Below are 6044 nucleotides of genomic sequence, written 5' to 3'. Positions count from 1 at the left end.
GTGTAGTACGAGAACGCAAGGCATAGGTGCTGCTTGTTCTCCGTATTACAGCACATAAGGTGGGATCAAGCATAAAGCTCCTCCTGATAACGTCACCTAATCGTGGTGGAGGAGTTGGAGTGCCCTCAGGACCCTAGGAGCTATGCTGTCGGGGGTATTTTGCCCCTGGTAGGGTCACCCAAGGCAAGATGGTTCTAGGTGAAGGGCCAGAAAAAAATTGTTCAAAAGACCCTTCATGAGAAGAAGAACAAGGAGTCTGTGTACCCAGCCCAGAGGTTACAGGGACTCAGGGCCCCAGGCCCGGGGTAGGGGCCTGTGGAACCAGAAGGGTCCGGTGCAGTGTGATTTGGACAGCAGACCAAGGCGGGGACCTTGGCTGTCTGATCCCCAGATGTGGAAGCTGACTTTTGGGACATTGAATGTCACCTCTCTGGTGGGGAAGGAGCTGGAGCTGTGGAGTCCCTGGGAAGGGTGCTGGATGGCAGCCCCAACTGGGGACTCCATTGTCCTACTGTAGGACTTCAACGCTCACGTGGGCAATGACAGTGTGACCTAGAGGGGCATGATTGGGAGGAACAGCAGGCCCAACCTGAACCCAAGTGGTGTGCAGGTATTGGACTTCTGTGTGAGTCGCAGTTTGTCCATACCTAACACCATGTTTGGACATAAGGATGCCCATCCCCGCCTGTCCCTGCCTCAGGTGGAGGAGTTTAAGTATTCTGGGATCTTATTCACGAGTGAGGGTAGGATGGACCGGTGGATTGACAGGTGAATTGGGGCGGCATCCGCAGTGTTGCTGGTGCTAAACCAGTCTGTTGTGGTGAAGAGGGAGCTTAGCCAAAAGGCGAGGCTCTCGATTTACCGATCAATCTATGTTCCAACCCTCACCTTTGGTCATGAGCTTTGGGTAATGACAGAAAGAACAAGACCCTGAATACAAGCGGCTGAAATGAGTTTCCTCAGCAGGGCGGCTGGGCTCTCCCTGAGACACAGGGTGAGAAGCTCGATCATTCAGGATGGCAGACTGGTTCATGGGAGGGGAGCGCAGGCCGGTGTAACAGCAGGGAAAAGGGGTGGGGGGGTTAGGGGGGCAATGCAGACAGATGGAGCTCCGGTAGATCTGTGGAAACACAGAGAGACTGCAAGACACCAAGGCCAAACTACACCTTGGGAGGTGTTCCAGGCAAGTCCGACCGGGAGGAGGCCTCGGGGCCGACCCAGGACACGCTGGAGGGATTATATCTCTCGGCTGGCCTGGGAACACCTTGGGATTCACCTGGAAGAGCTGTGGAAGTGGCTGGGGAGAGGACAGTCTGGGCTTCCTTGCTGAGGCTGCTGTCCCCGTGACCTGGACCAACCGGATAAGTGGAAGACGACAACAACGACGTTGACGACAAGCATAAAAGAGCTTTGTAAATCAGGGTCAGCCAATGTGCATACCTGTGTGCACTCACAGAAGCCAAGTTCGATGTCATATCCAATTCACAGTGGTGGGTGAGACGACTACAGCCAGTGACAAATCTCAGAACGATCCAGGTTTGAGTCCTGGTTCCCAGGGCTTTTCTGTGTGGAGTTGCAAGTTAGGTTAACTAAACTCTGAATTGACCAGCATTGTGGCTGTGAGAGATGGACTGGCTCTCGCTTGAGCTATCCAGCTAGGATAGGCTTCAGGCCCACCCCCTACAACCCTTAACAGATAAGCGGTATGGAAAATGGATGGACGGATGGTTCCCTCCACCAACGCAACAGGATTTTAACTGAAAACCATTGCTGTAGCTCCCAACAGCAGGAAGAGGCAGTGCATGGCTGATCATTGGTGACTGAGCCCAGCTGAGACGGTCCATTCACACCGCTGCACCTTTGGGTTGCAAGAATGTTTGGTAAAATGTTTCCTATCAGCAGGAAGACTCCACTGCAGCAACAGGAAGGCCAGAACTGAAGTACACAATGATTCAAAGAGAAACACAAGCAATGACACAATTAGGCAGGGGAACAACACCCAACAGGCGCCACAACTAAATCTGACAATGAGTGAAAAAAATGACAACACTCATGAAACACTGGGGTGGCAACAGGTGGCAGGAAACACCAGGAACTGAGCTGCAGCCGATGAACTGATGAGTCACAGGTGATCACACAAAATATGAGGGAAAACACACAAAGACAGGAAGTGACACGAGACCACACATGAGGTACGGACATGTAGAAAACAGGAAATGATTTGCTGCTCCAACACAAACATCAACAACAAACTAATGACATGATCTTCAGGTCACCTGGATGAAGAAACACGCACAGCACTAAACGGAATTCTTCCTTCATGAAGATTATAACTTGAGGTTTGCTTTGTGAGTACTACTGTAACTCCACTGTAGTTTTACCCCGTGTTTTGGCCTCTCGTAAATATGAATATAAGGTGTTAAATCTCTTTTCAATCTTTATGTTTTTTTTTCTTAATTTTGTGTAAGTTTACGAGACACATTTACAACTACTACTGTGGTAGTTTTATTTTGACACCAGAAGGAAAAGAAAAAAAAAAATAAACAATGTTGTGCATTCAGACTCAGATGATAGTCCAGAAACTCTCCCTTTTGGTTCCTCTTTTGACCACTAGGTGGCAGAAATGCTTCATTCTTAATACCCAGCTCCACATCCAGAACAAAGTCAGCAGCAGGTGAAATGTTGTTTTAAGTGACACTCTTCCGGGGTGAAAAGGTCTCCTCCACGCACACACGGGGACACACAGACTCTTTTCATTCACCAGAGTGAACTACCATGATAAACGTCATCTAAGGCCTTCAAGCCTAAAATGGCTTCAGTCACCAACACCTCTCTTTCACCACCTCAGTTAAGAGGAGATGCAACAGGAGTGCTGCTGGTCAGAAAGAGCAGCAGAGAAAGTAAATCTCACGCAGCGGAGACAGGGAATGGTGGACGCTGTCGTTCAAATACCTTTTTTTTTTTTGACTGAGGACTGTCACTACTGCATCTCTGTTTCCTTCTGTCTTCACTCAGACTGACATCCTGCGTAAACTCTCCCTTTGCTGCCTGATCAAGTGGTTAAAAACTCACAAAAAATCGGGGCCTCTAAAAATTTAAAGAGCATTTTTACCTCACAAAAAAGAAAAGAGCATCATGGATGATTAAGAGTAATGTGTGAAACTATCCTTCCATCCATCCATCCTTGTATATGATGTTCTTCTTCTCTTTTCTTGATATATATTTTAATTGCTGTTTCTTCTTCTTTCTTGAAATTGAGCTGTGGTTACACAAATTTCCCCATTGTGGGATCAAAAAACATCCATCCATTTATCTATCTATCTATCTATCTATCTATCTATCTATCTATCTATCTATCTATCTATCTATCTATCTATCTATCTATCTAGCAGGAGGCTGCAGCCTATCCCAGCTGACTTTGGGTGGGAGGCTGGGTTCACCCTGGACGGGTCGCCAGTCCATCACAGGGCCATCGGGAGCAATTAGGGGTTCAGTATCTTGCTCAAGAACACTTGGACATGGTCACTGGGGGGAGTGGGGATGGAACCAGCGACCCTTCGGTTGCTTGACGGCCACTCGTGCTGCCACTTGTGTGAAAGTATTTATCATTTAATGTTTCCTTACCTTTACTCTGCAAAAAGAACTTTTACTTTTCAAGCCTACTTTGAGCTCGTGGACCTGGATTTTTTTTGTTTTGTTCCATTTTAGGTCATACTTCTCATGTTTTTGTTTTCAGTTGTTTGTGAAATACGTCCCCCTTCCGTTCCCCCAGAAGTCCCACTAACTGATCGTGGAAAGTACGCTGGGTTTTTGTTTTGCTTACCGCTGCATTCATATTTGTCTTGCTGAGGAAGGATTATTTCATCGTCATTTTGCAATCAACTCTGTTGCAAGTTCCTTGTTCTACGAATGCTGAGGCAACCCACCCTCACACACTCTGGTACAGGAAGTGCGAGTCACGGCTTCCTGTGTACTTGCTGCCATGCCAACATGAGTTCATCCCATATTGAACGACCTCTGAGCAGCGGCTCTACCGATGATGTAGAAGGTGAATCCAGCCAGAGACAGCAGAGGAAGGCTGGATTATCAACTCCTGATTCACTCAGAATCTAGCAGCAGGCGGCACGAGGAGTCACAGAGCAGACATGAACAGAGAGCTGAGACCTTGAGAGCGTGGGAGAGCACAAGGAACAGAGCTGTGGACGACAAAGATGGAGACACTGGTCAAAGACATAAAACAGACATAAGAGGGTGGCGATGCTGACAACACGGGAACGCTGACAGATCAAAATTAAACAGTTCACGCAATCTTAAAAGAGTCCAAACAACCCCAAACTAAAAATGGTCACGGTGTAGTTTTCCCATACGTGCAAGCGGATTCCTGAGTGACAGCAAACCTTCCAAGGGCTCCATCATCCAGGGTGGGTCCTGGACATCTTGGAGTGGGCTGCACTAGAAAGACCAGGGACCCTCGGGTGCCGCTGTTCACCCTTATTTTCTATGCTCTGTTCATGGGCATTTTGTCACAATGAGCTGTGTTGACAGAATAATTAGGGTGTGTATATTAGTTTGACATCACCACAACCACGTTCATCACCAGAGATGCTGAGGATTGAAGTCCCCACATCCATGAATGCAACGTTCCTGGATAACTGGTAGAGGAGGACAGACATTTTCACAGTGAGTGTCATTTCATGAAGCAGTTAGGACACATTTACTGATGTGACCAGGAGCGGACATGGCTACAGTTCCTAATGTTGGCAGAACATTGTAAGACTACATGTAGCTAGTACTAGTAATATTCAACACTAGCTAGTACTAGTAATATTCAACACTAGCTAGTACTAGTAATATTCAACACCAGCTGGTACTAGTAATATTCAACACTAGCTAGTACTAGTAATATTCAACACCAGCTGGTACTAGTAATATTCAACACTAGCTAGTACTAGTAATATGCAACACCAGCTGGTACTAGTAATATTCTACACTAGCTAGTACTAGTAATATTCAACATCAGCTAGTACTAGTAATATTCTACACTAGCTAGTACTAGTAATATGCAACATCAGCTAGTACTAGTAATATTCAACACTAGCTAGTACTAGTAATATTCAACACCAGCTGGTACTAGTAATATTCAACATCAGCTGGTACTAGTAATATTCAACACTAGCTAGTACTAGTAATATGCAACACCAGCTGGTACTAGTAATATTCAACACCAGCTAGTACTAGTAATATTCAACACTAGCTAGTACTAGTAATATTCAACACCAGCTGGTCCTAGTAATATTCAACATCAGCTGGTACTAGTAATATTCAACACTAGCTAGTACTAGTAATATGCAACACCAGCTGGTACTAGTAATATTCAACACCAGCTAGTACTAGTAATATTCAACATCAGCTAGTACTAGTAATATTCAGCACCAGCTGGTACTAGTAATATTCAACACTAGCTAGTACTTGTAATATTCAACACTAGCTGGTACTAGTAATATTCAACACCAGCTGGTACTAGTAATATTCAACACCAGCTAGTACTAGTAATATTCAACACTAGCTAGCACTAGTAATATTCAACACCAGCTGGTACTAGTAATATTCAACACCAGCTAGTACTAGTAATATTCAACACCAGCTGGTACGAGTAATATTCAACACCAGCTGGTACTAGTAATATTCAACATCAGCTAGTACTAGTAATATTCAACACCAGCTGGTGCGAGTAATATTCAACACCAGCTAGTACTAGTAATATTCAACATCAGCTGGTACTAGTAATATTCAACATCAGCTAGTACTAGTAATATTCAACACTAGCTAGTACTAGTAATATTCAACATCAGCTGGTACTAGTAATATTCAACATCAGCTAGTACTAGTAATACTCTACACTAGCTAGTACTAGTAATATTCAACATCAGCTAGTACTAGTAATATTCAACACCAGCTAGTACTAGTAATATTCTACACTAGCTAGTACTAGTAATATTCAACATCAGCTAGTACTAGTAATATTCAACACCAGCTAGTACTAG

Source organism: Aulostomus chinensis, chromosome 15, assembly GCF_037954235.1.
Source record: "Aulostomus chinensis isolate RoL2024-O1b breed Wild chromosome 15, RoL_Achi_v1.0, whole genome shotgun sequence".
NCBI classification, from domain to species: domain Eukaryota; kingdom Metazoa; phylum Chordata; class Actinopteri; order Syngnathiformes; family Aulostomidae; genus Aulostomus; species Aulostomus chinensis.
Note: the sequence above shows the minus strand (reverse complement) of the source record.